Raw genomic sequence first — 14,191 nt, 5'->3', positions numbered from 1 at the left:
CATCATGCAGAGCCACAGAGAACATATTGTGGGGGGAAATGTTTTTCTCCAGCTGGGAATGCTGTACTTTTCTTTATAATGGAACATAACCGATTCCTGGGTGCAGATGGAATCATCTGGTTGACTAATCTGGCTGAGATGAAACTGGCATTACTGGACATGATCACTCAAGCCAAAAGATCATAGAATAATAGCAATGCAGGGCTGGAACAGACCGTGAGAGGTCGTTTAGTCCACCCCCCTGTACTAAAGCAGGACCAAGTAAACCTAGTCCTGTCCTGACAGCTGTTTGTCCACCCAATGAGGGGAATTCCACAGCCTCCCTTAAAAGCCTATTCCAGTACTTAATTATCCTTTCTAGTCAGACATTTTTTTCCTAATATCTAACGTAACCCCCCCTCTTGTAGATTAATCTTACTATTGGTCCCACTGCCTGTGGCAGTGGAGAACAATTGGTCACCATCCTCTTTCTAAGAGCCCTTAATATTTTTTGAAGACTCTTTTCGGGTCCTTTCTCGGTCATCTTTTCTCAAGAGTAAATATGCCCAGGTTTAACTTTTCCTGATACGTCAGGTTTTCTAAACCTCGTCTCAGTTTTGTTGCTCTCCTCTGGACTCTCTCTCCAGCTTGTCCACGTGTTTCTTAGTGTGGTGCTGAGAACTGGACACGACACTCCAGCTGACACCTCACCAGTGGCAAGTAGAATTGAACAATTACCCTCTGTCTTACATGCAACACTCCTGTTAGGACACCCCAGAATGTTAGCCTTTTTTGCAACTGCATCATACCGTTGACTCTCAATTTGTGATCCACTCTAACCCCAAATCCTTTTCAGCTGTACTGCCACCTACCCAATTATTCCCCCTTTTGTATTTGTGGATTTGATTTTTTTTCCTTCCCAAGTGTTGTACTTTGCACTTGTCTGTATTGAATTTCATCCTGTTGATTTCAGACCGATTTTCCATTTGTCAAAGTTATTTTGAATTCTAATCTTGTCCTCCGAAGTGCATATAACATCTTCCAGTTTCTTCCGTTAATTAGGCCAGTAAGGCTGTCAGAAATTAGAGAGGTTTGGCATCATTTTGTTTTTGAGAAATCCATGTTGTCTATTGCTTATAACTAAGGCTATGATTTTTTCCACGGAGGTTGCGGAAATCACGGAATCAGTGACTTCTAGCAACGTCCTTGACTCCAGCCCATGGCAGCCGGGAGCTGCAGGGTCCCCCTGCCACAGGCAGTGGCCGGGAGCTGTGGGGGTACCCTGCAGCCTGGTGGGGATACCCTAGAGTTCCCAGGCGGCAGGGCCTCCCTGGAGCTCCCGGCTGGCTGCGAGTTGCCGGGAACCCCCAGAGTTCCAAGCGGGGCTCCGCAGCTGCCTACCCACTGTAGGCAGTGTGGGGACCCCGCAGATGAACTTCCCATTTTGTCACGGATATTTTTAGTAAAAGTCACCTAGAGGTCACAGGCAATAAAGAAAAATTCATGGGAGCCCGTGACCTGTCGGTGACTTTTACTAAAAATATCCGTGACAAAATCTTAGCCTTACTTATAAACCTATTATCCACTAGGTGCTTACAAATTAATTGCTTCATCATTTATTCCAGTACCTTTCCAGGTATCAAAGTTAACCTGACTGATCAATAATTCCCTATGTCCCATTTCTTCCTTTTTTTAAAGATAGGCATTATATTGCCCTTCTCCAGTCCTTTGGGACTTCACCTGTTCTCTGAGGTCTTGGAGATAATTGCTAATGTTGCTGAGATTGCTTCAGCTAGTTCCTTAAATACCCTAGGGGAGTTTTGTCAGGCCCTGCCAGCTTGAATATAATTTATCTAAATGTTCTTTAACCCGTTCTTTCCCTATTTTGCCTCATGTTCTTTCCCCTGGTGGTTAATATTATTTGTGTTAAGCATCTGGTCACAATTAGCCTTTTTAGTGAAGACAGAAACAAACGGTAAACATGTCTGCCTTCTCTTTGTTGTCTGTTACTATCCCGCCTTCTCTGCTAAGTAGTGGGCCTATGCGTTCCTTTGTCTTTTGCTCCTAATGTATTTATAGAATGTCTTCTTTTTGCCTTTTACGTCCCTGGCTAGGTGTATCTCATTTTGTGCCTTAGCCTTTCTAACTTTGTCTCTACATGCTTGCACTACTCTGATGTACTCCTCTTTAGCTATTTGTCCACGTTTGCACTTTTTGTATGATTCCTTTTTTGATTTCCAGGTCATTAAAGAACTCCTGGTGCAGCCCCATTGGGTTCTTGCTAATCTTCCTATCTTTTGTTTGCATCAGGATAATGAAGATTCTGTGCCACACAGGTTTGTATAGTATCCGTTTGCTTTCAGTTTTCTATCATGTTGTTTAGGTCTCTGTTCATCAAAAAGTCGGTGCTGCAGGCAAAAATCTCTGGTCCACACTCAAGATTCCGAGTCAGTGCTTGGAGGAGACAGTGTGAAAGCGTCTCCCTACAAGTGCCAAACCAACTGAAATGACCATGAGCGAAGGGGTAGTCTGATATCAGTGCCTCTAATGAATGTTTGTTGGAAGTTGATGTGTTTCTAGTCACCAAGTGATTATCTTTGGAGCACTTATTTTTGCAGATTCCTCGAGATTCAGGCGTTTCTCATCCAGAATGGAACCTTCTTCATGAGATTCTGCATCAAATATGCACTTGTAGTGAGCAGTTATTTATAAGCTGACGTGAGTTAACTTGTAAGTTATTTTATGGTTTAGGAAGAGACAGCACAATAAGTGTGAATGAAAAACTATTACTGTTTCCCCCCCACCCCCGCCTTAGGACACCTTGGGATATACAGTATCACAAGCATTACGTGAGGGAAGGGATATGTGGGACCACTGAGTCCATCTGTCTGCACAAATGCAGTGGAGCTCCTCAGATAGAGGGTGCATTGAGTATTCATTACTGGCTAAATCATTCTTGCCTTAGTGTGTGTAATGTGTTCCGTCAACTTGACGCAGCTGTACTTATCCAATAGTTGGACAGAGCACACTGCTGCTTCACAGGCTGAGAAGAGAGAAATTAGCACCAGATCACTAAACAGTCATGGGGCTGGAGTCTTGAAGTAGCAATGCAAAAAATATATATATATATAGAAAATAATATATAATATATAATAAAAAAAACAACAGCTATATATAGATCAGTTTGGAACAAGCTCTTGCTGCTGTACTAAGGTAATAAAAAGGAGTGCCAAAGAGCTCAACTAGAAATTGAGAAGGGGATTTTCTCTGGATAAGGAATATTTGTATTTGATTAAAAAACCCCAATACTTTAATGTTGTGGAGGAAGGAATTCTGTAACAGTCCATTCTTCTGTAAAGCTTTAGGTTAAAGGCCTACGGTCAGATTCTCAACTTGTGTCAATTGTCAGAACTCAGTTGAAGTAACTGGAGCTGTTACAGTTTGCACCTGCTCAGGATCTGATCCCCAGAGATTAGTTTCACCCTGTGCAGCAGACTTACTGAAACACAGGTATCACTGATCTGCTACTTTGGACATGGACTTCCGCTTACCTCCATTGTCTTGCGCTCCTGACTTTACAGTTGTGCATCCCCCCATGTCAGTAGAAAAGCACAACCTCTGCGCACTCAGTGACCTGTTACCAAAATCCACCCAGTTTTGCTAAAGCCATGTTACCAATTCCCTAGCATAACCTAGAGCACAGTCCAGATAGAGTTCTACTTGGAAAGTGAAAGAAGACTATTTTATGATCTTTTGGCTGTCAACATTTCTTTTTAAATGATTGGTTTTATGCTTCCAAAGGCTACACGTGGCTCTGAGGTTATAGTAACCATTTTTAAAACTTCAGCTCATTTTCACGAATAATCTACACAGACACACACATCAGAAAGAGGAGTCAACTCCCATTAAAGACAATCTGTCAGTTGGGTTGTAATTCAGAGAGTGAATTGACTGCTGATGTGAAAAAAATCACCTTTGTCACTGGGATGATTTTTTTTTAATGAGACAGAAATGGGTTTGGCACTTTTCCAGCTTATTAAAGTCTTTGTGAACCACCAGGCACCAGCACAAGGAGACGAGAGAGAAAATTACATTAAGTGCATGATTGGCAAAACAAAATTGGGCTGATTTTTATTTATTTTTTATTGTCTTACGAGCATGTGAATGAATCCTTCCATTATTTATGCTAAAGAATAAAGGGGACTCTATCCTCCCTGCTTCTGAAAAAATTGTCCATGGTTTTCAATTCTTCAGCTCCTTTCCAAACAGCAAAAGTGGACACCTCTTGGTTATACATAGTGGGGATGGGTGTTCAGGGGTCCACAGGGAGTGCGTGAATGTAAGTGTAGCTATTTGAAAACAGAGGACTCTTAGCGTGTGTGTGTGTAAGGGAGATTCTTGGGAGAAGCAGGGCCAGCTCCACCTTTTTTGCCGTCCCAAGCGGCAAAACAAAGAAAAAAAGAAAAAGCAGCCGCAGCAGTGCTGCCGAAGAAGAAAAAATGAAAAAGCTGCTGCCGAGCTGCCACTGAAGAAAAAAAAAAAAAGAAAAAGCTGCCGCTGAAGTGCCGCCAAAGAAGGGGGGGAAAAAAAAGTCGGAGTGCCGCCCCAAGAACGGACAGAGTGCCGCCCCTGCAGATTTGCCGCCCCAGGCACCTGCTTCCTTGGCTGGTGCCTAGAGCCGGCCCTGGGGAGAACAGGGAGGCTAGAAATAATTGGTGTCACTTTAGGACAAAGGTAACAGAACAGTCATGCTCAGAAACTTGGTTACTGTGGAATCCAAGGAATCCTGTAGGGATAAAACCGGTCGTGTCGCACCCTGAAAGGCATTCAGCCTCTCAAGGGCTAAGAAAATGTTTAGACCCAGACTTTCTGTGATTTAATTAACTATAGAATCAGTTACTCTGGACCCTCTAACACATCTTGCCATATCCATCAGCTTGAAATGGAATTGCTGGCACTTGTTCTTTAACTTCACAGCTTTGCTACGTAATGGACCTAATTTGTGTTGCATGCACAAAACACCTTGTGTCAAGGTCAGAAGTGTGACTAACGTCGAATTGGTCCTTTCACAGCCACTGCTTACTTGCCAATAGCTTATAGCGTTAAATGCTTAGTAGTAGGCTTTCAACGCTGGGTGACATACTCAACTTGGAAAAATGTGGGTCTAGCCTGCTATTCAGTTTCATTCCTAAATGGTTTTTTTTAGTTTACTTAGGAAGGGAGAGAGCCCTAAAAAAACCCTATCCTTAGGTGCAGCTCTGGGAGCCAGAAGATTTGGGACCTACTCTTGCCTCTTCCACTGATTCACTGTGTGCTGGGAAAGTCAGTTCACCTCTGTCTGTTTTCCCATCTATAAAATGGGGATCATATCTTGTGGAGGTGACAATATTTGTAAAGTGCTTTGAAATGTAGGATCCTTTTGCCATAACCAAGGAGACTCGAGAATAATCTGTTTGCTTCAAGGGCTATTTTAGTTGCTACACAGATGGTAAAGCGCTTTGTACTCTGACCCTTGCAAGCCAAAGTACCGCCAGCGTTAGCCAATGAACAAGCGGCCTCTTGAGCATTCTCGATGAGGTTCCATTAGCAAGACCGGTCTTTAGGAACCATTCACTTCAGCAAAGCTTTTCATAGTGTGAGCAGTATAGAGCCCTGGAAAGCTGGTGCATGGACCAATGAATCTGGATCTAATCCAAATTAACGAAAACCGGAGCTTCATATTCATTCAAAGAGAAGGTGGCCTGGTGGTTAAGAGTGATCTACAAAGCAAATATTATATCGGTTTTGCTCTTTGCAGGGGATACAGGAAATGTTGCTTGCTCTTTGACATGAGCAATGAAGTCACTCTTTGCTGCCGGTGCTTGGCTAGACCTCCGGCACACCTCCCCTCCTGTCAGAGCTGGAGCCTTCCCTCCCCTTAGCCAAGGAAAAGGGATGAACTTTGGGCGTTTCTGCTGTGACCTCAGTGGCTGGTTGTTGTAGGGTTGTTGGTGAGTGCTGGACTGTGCTCCCTGGCTAGTCATAAGAAGATTGGGCTAATTTACTAGGGGTTGCTCAGGAACCCCTGTGTTGTGCATGCTAACTCGATTATTCATGGGTTGCTCACAAGCGCTAGGTTATGTACAATAACTTGAGTTCCAGGTTGTTGCTTTGGCCTATTAACTGGATTACTGAAGTGTGGTGATTGACTTGTGTGTTGAGCCGTGTGCACTATATTATAGGGCTGCTCCATTGTGACTGGATGGCTGCAGCTACAGATTTATTTTTAGGGGGTGGAATAAAGACTGTAAACATTGATTGAGGGGAAATGTTAAAAATGCACACAAAGGATAACATGGACTGATCTAGGTCAAACCTGAGACGTGTCCTTTTCTCTTCAAACTTTTGTTCGCGTTCTCTCCGGTGTGCTGATTTCCATAGTCAATATTTCTCTTTAACGTTTAAATCCCACATCTCACTGCCCTCCCTCTGCCTTTGCTTTGTCTGTCAGCTCCTTGGTAATTGCTTACTGGAGGCCTGGCCTGGACATTACACTGCGCTGCTCTGGTAAATACAACGACCTCCTCTTGTGAATGCAGCTATTGTGAGACAGGCCTAGTGGCGGGCTGGCAGTGAAAAGTCCCCACAAGAAATGTCTGCTCAGCTAGGATCAAAGAACGTGCTGGTGGTGAACGACAATGGGGAAAGCAGAGGGTTAGTATGGAGAGAACACGTAGCCTAGAAGCAACTCACTCTCACTTTCGTGCTGTTACCCTGCTGAGGACACCAATGATAAATGCAATCCTGGGCCCCTTTGAGTTTTCCCTGTTTTGTATTGTAAAAGCAGTGGATTGGAAATGAATAAAGTGGATTGGAAATGCCTTGATCTGAACCAGCCTGATCAAAGTAACCCGCTATGCAGGGGCAGCTTTATCGTACCCCCAACAGTTCATCGTGGTTAGCAGCTTGTGAGCTGAGGCTGGCCAGCGTGGGGACTGGGTTATGTGAACTTCATCGTGTGGGACCTGGGGCATTGCGTGATTGTACTCTATGGAATTCCCCAGCCTCGTCATGCATGTTGTACCCAGACTCTTTGCGTTAAAGCTGCACTAAGGGATTCCAGCACACGTCTCTGTCTTCGTGTAAGAGAACGAATAAGAGTCTGTTTCAGGCTCTTGCCTCAGGGCACAATGTATTAGTTACGCTGAAAGTGTAGGCAAAATACCAAAATAAAGTAGTTCCTCTGTCCCAGCTGCTCTTCCTGCACCTCTCTGCCCTTCTGAGGCCTTGCTCTAAGCCAGAGGCTCCTGTGGGAGTCACTTCCTACTCCCCGCAGTTCCCAGCTCCCCAGGCCACCTGCCCTGGATTTGCCTAATAGCCAGGCCCAGGTTCTTTCCTCGGCACATATCCAGCTCAGCTTGAGCTTCTTGCTGGCCTTTATAAGGATCGGATGCTCTGGAGGCCACCACCTGACTCTTAGCCCCTCCAGCCTCAGCTAGGAGGCAGCTGATTAATCCCAGGTCAGACTGGGTCCATCTCCCCTTAAAGGGGCCAGTCACCCTGTGACCGGAACCTTATTATAAAACTTGCCTCATTGAATAGTGCTCAGATCAGGGTTTCCAAGCTGAATTAGCGTGCAGTTTTCCAAGTGAAATCTTCCTTCGCTGTTCTCTGCCAATGCCCCTTAACCCCTCCATGTCTTTGTATAAGCACTTTCCTGGCATGCGTTCCTAAACCCACCCAATTTAGCATCATCTTTTGCTTTGAGTTGAGTTGAGCTTTTGCTAGCTGGAAACTGGATATACTGTGTGGTTGGGGCTTGGACAGCGACTGCCTAAAGGGGAGAGAGTGATTGATGTTCCTTAAGTGGAATGTGGGACGTTACGGTAATTTGTAACCAAGCTAACAATTCTTTCTTTCTAGCAGTGACAGCAAATTGGAGAGGTCAAAGGCTCGAAAAGATTGCAGGAGAGCATCCACCAGTGACAAATGTACGTTCATTGCAGCCGACACCCAGTCCTGCACTGTTGCATGCCAAGTTGTTATGCCTTATAAGGCAAATGTTGATTGCCTTGGGTTTCACTCTGATTATCCTACATGAATAATGGAGCCCCCACCTTTAGGAACCATTGTTCTAGCCCTGTGATGAGTGTGTTACATGCGCCGGCTATCAATGGCAGTTAATTTTGTTGATGGCTTCAATTGCTGTTGCTGGAAGCTGGGTCCCTGCCGGAAGAAAAATGATCAAAGTTTGGAGTCAATAATGAACGCATGCGTATGGAGTAACTTCCAAAGCACTTTACAGCTTTCACTGATGGATCTTCAGATTGTGTATAGTTGTTGCTAGGGTTAGAAGCAGATAGACGAGACTCCCTTTGTACACCACTTAGCAGACGTTCCCCTGTCTAAGTCCAGCATATCCCTTCGATCCCTCTTCCACCCTACCCTCCTTATCCCACTGATCGCTTTTCTCTGCAATGTCAATGACTCCTCCACTTTCCCCGGGTGCTCAGATTCTGCCCTTTTCCATGCCATTGAAATTCAAGGTGGCCAAGGCCTGGGCCCCGTGAAACCCTTTGTGGTTCTGGGCTTGTTCCGTCCTTGCATTGTGAGCGACTCTCTTCGGTTGAGTTTGTTGGCCTTTCAGATGAGCGGGTTAGGGGCACCAGGCCGCCAAACAGAACTGGCAGAGAGGCTGAATTCAGTCTCATAAGAGCTACCTCTCTTCTTTGCCCAAACTGCAAGAAAACCAGATGCACATGGATGAATTCTCAGTTGGCTTTTTTTCAGTTTGCCATTGTCCATGAATACAACTGCTGAGCCAGATTCTCTCCCCTGGGTCCAGCCCCTTTGCATTGCCTGAGGGGTGCAAAGGGGCCAGAACCTGGCCTTACTTTCCCAGCTGAGAATTCCCTTGGTTGGCGGGGGAGCAATCAGAGCTGGCTTCTAAGTCCATTGGTCCTTCCCAGGGGGCTTGATCATATGTTGGGGGAGATAGAGGTAGGAGGTGGATTGTGCTGTCAATTCTCAGCTCAGGTCTAGTCCCTGATTATTATGTTTATTACAATGGTGCCCAGGAACCAACCAAGAATGGGCCCCGTCGCGATAGGCATTGTACAGACACAGATAAGAAGCAGGGACTGTCTACTCGGGAACCACAGTCAGCTGTCAAGTTAGAGCAGCCTTGGGGTTCTGTAACTTACATTGGGGTTGGAACACCTGAAGCCTGAGAATCAGAGAGCTGGAGCAAGCAGGAAGCCAGTTACAGCTCCCCTCCCGGTGCAGCGGGAGAGAATCTGGCCCATGGTGGAACATGGATTTGCAGACATGGCCTCCGTTGTCCGTCAGATTTAAAATAACACCGTGCAGCCATGGGGGTGTACCATGGCAGGCCTGTGTGATGGCTAACAGTTTTTATGCCGCTCATCCAGCCAGTGTATCTGCATCTGACAAGGGCAGCATGTTTCTATGGCAGGTTGTCATAAATCATATAAGGTTTGCAGTTCGCCCCAGCAGAAAGGGGCTGTCCCACAGTCCTTTACACCACTTAAATCCTAGACTGGGTCTACCCTGGCAATCTGCAGCATAACACCCACCCTGCAGGTCATGGAAGGGTTCTCTGGGCCAGTCCCAAATAGGCCAGTGCATGGGGGGAGGGAGGGTTCAGGGTAAGACTATGGGTCTGTATTTGCATGGAGCAAGAGACCCAGAAACCCTACACAGTATTCTGACCTATAGATGCTAATAGCCTCCAGGAAAGGGTCTTGTTGCACCTCACCTGGTGAATTACATCCACCCACAATCCCTATGGACTCCCAGCACCAAGTCGTAAGTAATCATGTGTGCATCTGAATTTAACCCCAGAATCACAATAGATGGGGGAGTGGTGAGAGAGGCAGAGCATATAGCTGAACCATGAAAGGGTTAACTGCATAACACTAGGGCTGATGAACTGAAGGGGGCCCAGCTTTCATAATGGTATTTAACCAAGTGCATGATGTGCAGGGAGTCCTAACTCACTAATCTCCCAGGGACCAATCCTGTCTTAAATGAGCTGAGTGTAGTTGAATACACAAGCACCTAATCTGCAGCTCAGGTAGGTTCTGTTCTTTGCCTGATGCTAATATGTGCGTTGTCACAGAATGCACATATTCATTATTAATGAGCAAGTAATAGGTCATTTGAATTTAAATGGCATCGCAGGTGCATACCCTCTAATTGCTCATTTACATGAACCAAATTATCTTTTAAGGTTAAAATCTGAGCCATAAAAACCTCCTGCATTTCTACTTATGTAGATTTATGGGGAAAGTACAAAGTGTTTTATCATCATCTGAGCAGTATTGAGCCAATGAAGTTTGTAAACAGCTCTACGGACTAATTTGCTTGAACACCTACCCGCTGTTTATAGCATTTAAACGAGGTACAAATTGTCTAGAAATACCGAGATTCACAGATTGAAAGTAACTTGCCGGGGGGGGGGGGAAATAACCCAAAGTATTAAAACCTTCTTCCAAACTTCTTTTCTAGATTCCCTTCCCCAGAGCGATGGCCAGAACCCTCCACCTTGTGCCGAGAGGGCCACACTGGTAGCTTACTACCAGCCTCACGACTGCCTTCTCTGTATTATTACATGCACGACAACTACATTATTCATAGTAAGGTTGCAAAGTCAAGCACTCGGAAGTTAGGGAATGGCAGAAGTAAGGGGGTCTGTGGCACCTTAAATCAGCCCCTGGGTGTGTGTGCATTAAGATGATCCATGCTTCCCTCTCTCATCCTCTAGGAATCCCTTCCACGGTGACTCAGATGGCAGGAAATAAAATCCACACTCTTAATTTAACTGTTCTTTAGTCCAACGTACAACTAAACCGTTAGTCCTGAGCCGGTTGGCTCTGAGAGGGGTGTTTGTTTAATGCCTTGAGTTAAACATATTTAACCTCAGACGTGACTTTGCCGGAAGAACTGGCCGGAGAGCTCCATGGAATTCAGTTGCCTCCTTTGTGGTGAACAGCGTCGCCCTGGAGACTTGTGAGTAACTAATGGAGGAAGTGAGGAGTTTCTGGAGCTGTTTGCAGAGCCAGCCCTGGAAAGTCATTTGGTGACAAATTATCACATTCTAGGATATTTTTAAAAAACTGTTTTATTTCTTCCTAACTTTAAATCCGCCATCCCGCTTCCCCTCCCTCCACTGGCAAAGCTGAATCCCTGGCCGCCTCCCTGCTCTCGCTGCAGATTTTGTACAGATGTGGCTTGGCGCTTGCAGACTGGCAGGCAGGGGGTCGGCACTAGAAATGAAGCATGACTCTCCGACGCTATTTCTCCAATAAGGGAAGGATCTAGGCAGCCCCTTGAAACTTGGACTGGGAACTTCTGAATCTATCTAAGCTGGGGACAGATTCACTGGCTGGGGTGGGAAAACAAGGTCCAACCCACAAACGCCTTATGTCCTTGTGTTCAGGGCTCACATTATTGTCAACAAATAGGGCCCCAAAACAAGATCAAGTGAACGCTAACTAGGGGTTCCTAACCACCCAAAGGCTTTCCGAGCTTTCAGCACCTGGAAAAGTGTGTCGTCTTGTCTCCCCTTTCAGTAGCCCTTCTGGCTACTATGGAGAGACCCTGTAAAAACACCCCTGATCCTGGGGCTACATTAAAATGCCACAGCAGCATAGCTGCAATGCTTCAGCATAGCAACTCACTACAGTGGGTTCCCTAGGGTTCACTACTGGTTCCCTACGGTTCACCGTAGGTTCACTACTGGTTCCCCAGGATTCACCCTAGGTTCACTACAGGTTCCCTAGGGTTCGCTACAGGATTCACTACAGGTTCACTACAGGTTCCCTAGGATTCACTACAGGTTCACTACAGGTTCCCTAGGATTCATCCTAGGTTCACTACTGGTTCCCTAGGGTTCACTACAGATTCCCTAGGATTCACTACAGAAGGGTTCCCCTATTGTTGTAATTAATCCACCTCCCTGAGAGGTAGCAGTGAGGTGAATGGAAGAATTTTTCCATTGACCTAGCACTGCCTACGGTGGGGGTTAGGTCGGCTTAACTATGTTTGTCGGGGTGTGGATTTTTCACACCCCCGAGCGACATAGCTGGATCAACCTAACTTTTCAGTGTAGACCAGCTCTGAGTCTCTCCTGCCTCAAAGTTGGGAAGTTTTATATCTGGTTTCCTGTAGGGCCGGTTCTTGTGCCCAACAACTCCTAGTTTATAGGGCCCATGGGCCATACCAGGCACACTGCGATTTGCGCATATGCTCCAAGGCCAAGTGCCCTGTGACAGACCCATCTGATACTTGGCATTTCACCTGCTGAGTTGCAGCCGAAGCCAGGTCAGAGGTTGTGATCGTGGGATGAAAGAAGCAGCAGCAAAGAGATGGGGAAAAGCTTTGAGTATAAATTATGTCCCAGGCAGGAATAGCAGGAACTGTAAAGGCTACTGCACATTGCCTGCCTGTAAGCAGGACTAGCAGCAATTAATCTGCTCGTCTCCTTCAGAACAAAGAGATTCCTCTCATTCTACTGCCTGCCGTATCAGTTGCTTTCCCTTATTACCCTGCCCCGTATATGGCCGCTCCTTGCACATTCACCTTGTGGTGAATAGCACTGTTTGCTGGAGACTTGGGGAGGGCCCCACTAATGCGTCGTTGATTCTGAGTCATCCTCAGCCCCTGCCCCACTGCTGAGTCATAGACAGTGGTGAGGAGAACTGTTTCTGACATGAGTATGGAGTGGCTAGAGCTGGGGGTTGTTGGATGGGGTCTTCACAGGGGGCTCAAGGGAGTTAGAGACACAGCTACCATTGAATGGCATTGGGCTCCTAACTCCCATAGGCGCTTTTGAAAATCCCATCTTCCAAACCCCATAGTGAGCAGGTGACTGGATATTTAAGGAAGGAGGAAGGAAGTCCAGTGGTGACTCAGCACCAGGGGTGGTCGCCCTGATCTGACTGCTTCTCATGTTGAAGATACATTAGACACTCTCAGTGTGGGCAGAATAGATGGGTTAGATATCATAGAGGACTCCCCTCATCCTTATGTGCCTTGGATATGCCGTCTGTGGGAAAACATGCACAGGGGAATGGTCATGTTTCCTGCAAGTGAGGGTGTGGCCAGTGTATCTGTGTGCTGCAATGATCCTCCCCATGACAGAGCCAGATGTGGGGCCAGAGCCAGGAGGTCAGACTAAAGCCCCATATCTACTGCTTGCCCTCCTCACAACCAACAGCACTCTGAGACCCTCTGATGGAAGTTGCTATATTGCTGCTATTATTTGTACTGTGGTAGCATCTAGAAGCCCCATTCAGGGATCAGGCCCCGTTGTGTTAGGTACTGTACATGTATAATAATAAGAAGAAAAAGGCAATTCCAGCTTCAAAGAGCTTATAGTCTAACCAGGCTTAGAGATGCCAAGTATAATTAATTGTCTCTCTCTTATCAGAGCTGCCAGTTATAATCAGCAGCATGCAGATGTGGATAGGGGCTCATCCTCCTGGAAACAGCAGCTGCAGTCCGAGTCCTTATCAAAGCAGCGGTGTTCTGTAAGTCTGCCCAGCGAACAAAATCCATCCGGGTGTGGGACACAGTCTGCCTTGCCTCCCAGACGTGACATTACCTCAGCAGCTTTGGGGATGTCTGTGTGATTTATAGCCTTGAAAGGCAGATCTTTGCTATACCAGCGGTAAACTGTCTGTCCTCGTGTGCTAAATCAGCAAAATAATAGCGTTAATATCCAGCCATCCACTAGGCCTCGGGGGTTCAATACATCCAATACATTCTGTATTTGCTTTAGGTGTCTGTCTAGGGATTTAGACTGCACTCATCTGACGTTCCCTGGCTTAGTGTCACAGTAACGGTCATAAAACGCTGCTTGGGGAAACCCAGGGGGAGAACTGACTGGCCTGGTCTTGTCCTACTTACTAGTTGATTAAGACAGTAAAACACTTGTTCCAGGGGTTAGCAGCTCGTGAGTTCATTTCTGCCTATCCAATAGGAATCAAAGGCATAGATTTGATGCATAGATGGTTTGGGGGTTCATAGACTATCAGGATTGGAAGGGACCTCAGGAGGTATCTAGGCCAACCCCTTGCTCCAGGCAGGACCAACACCAATTAAACCAGGGTCTAAGGTGCTGGACTTGGGTTCAGCTCTAGGTGCAGTTCCCAGCTCTGCACACAGACTTTTTCTGTGCTCTTGGGTCAGTCCCTTAAGCCTGAGTGAG

Source organism: Mauremys mutica, chromosome 23, assembly GCF_020497125.1.
Source record: "Mauremys mutica isolate MM-2020 ecotype Southern chromosome 23, ASM2049712v1, whole genome shotgun sequence".
Classification (NCBI taxonomy): domain Eukaryota; kingdom Metazoa; phylum Chordata; order Testudines; family Geoemydidae; genus Mauremys; species Mauremys mutica.
This window is presented reverse-complemented; position numbering follows the sequence as displayed.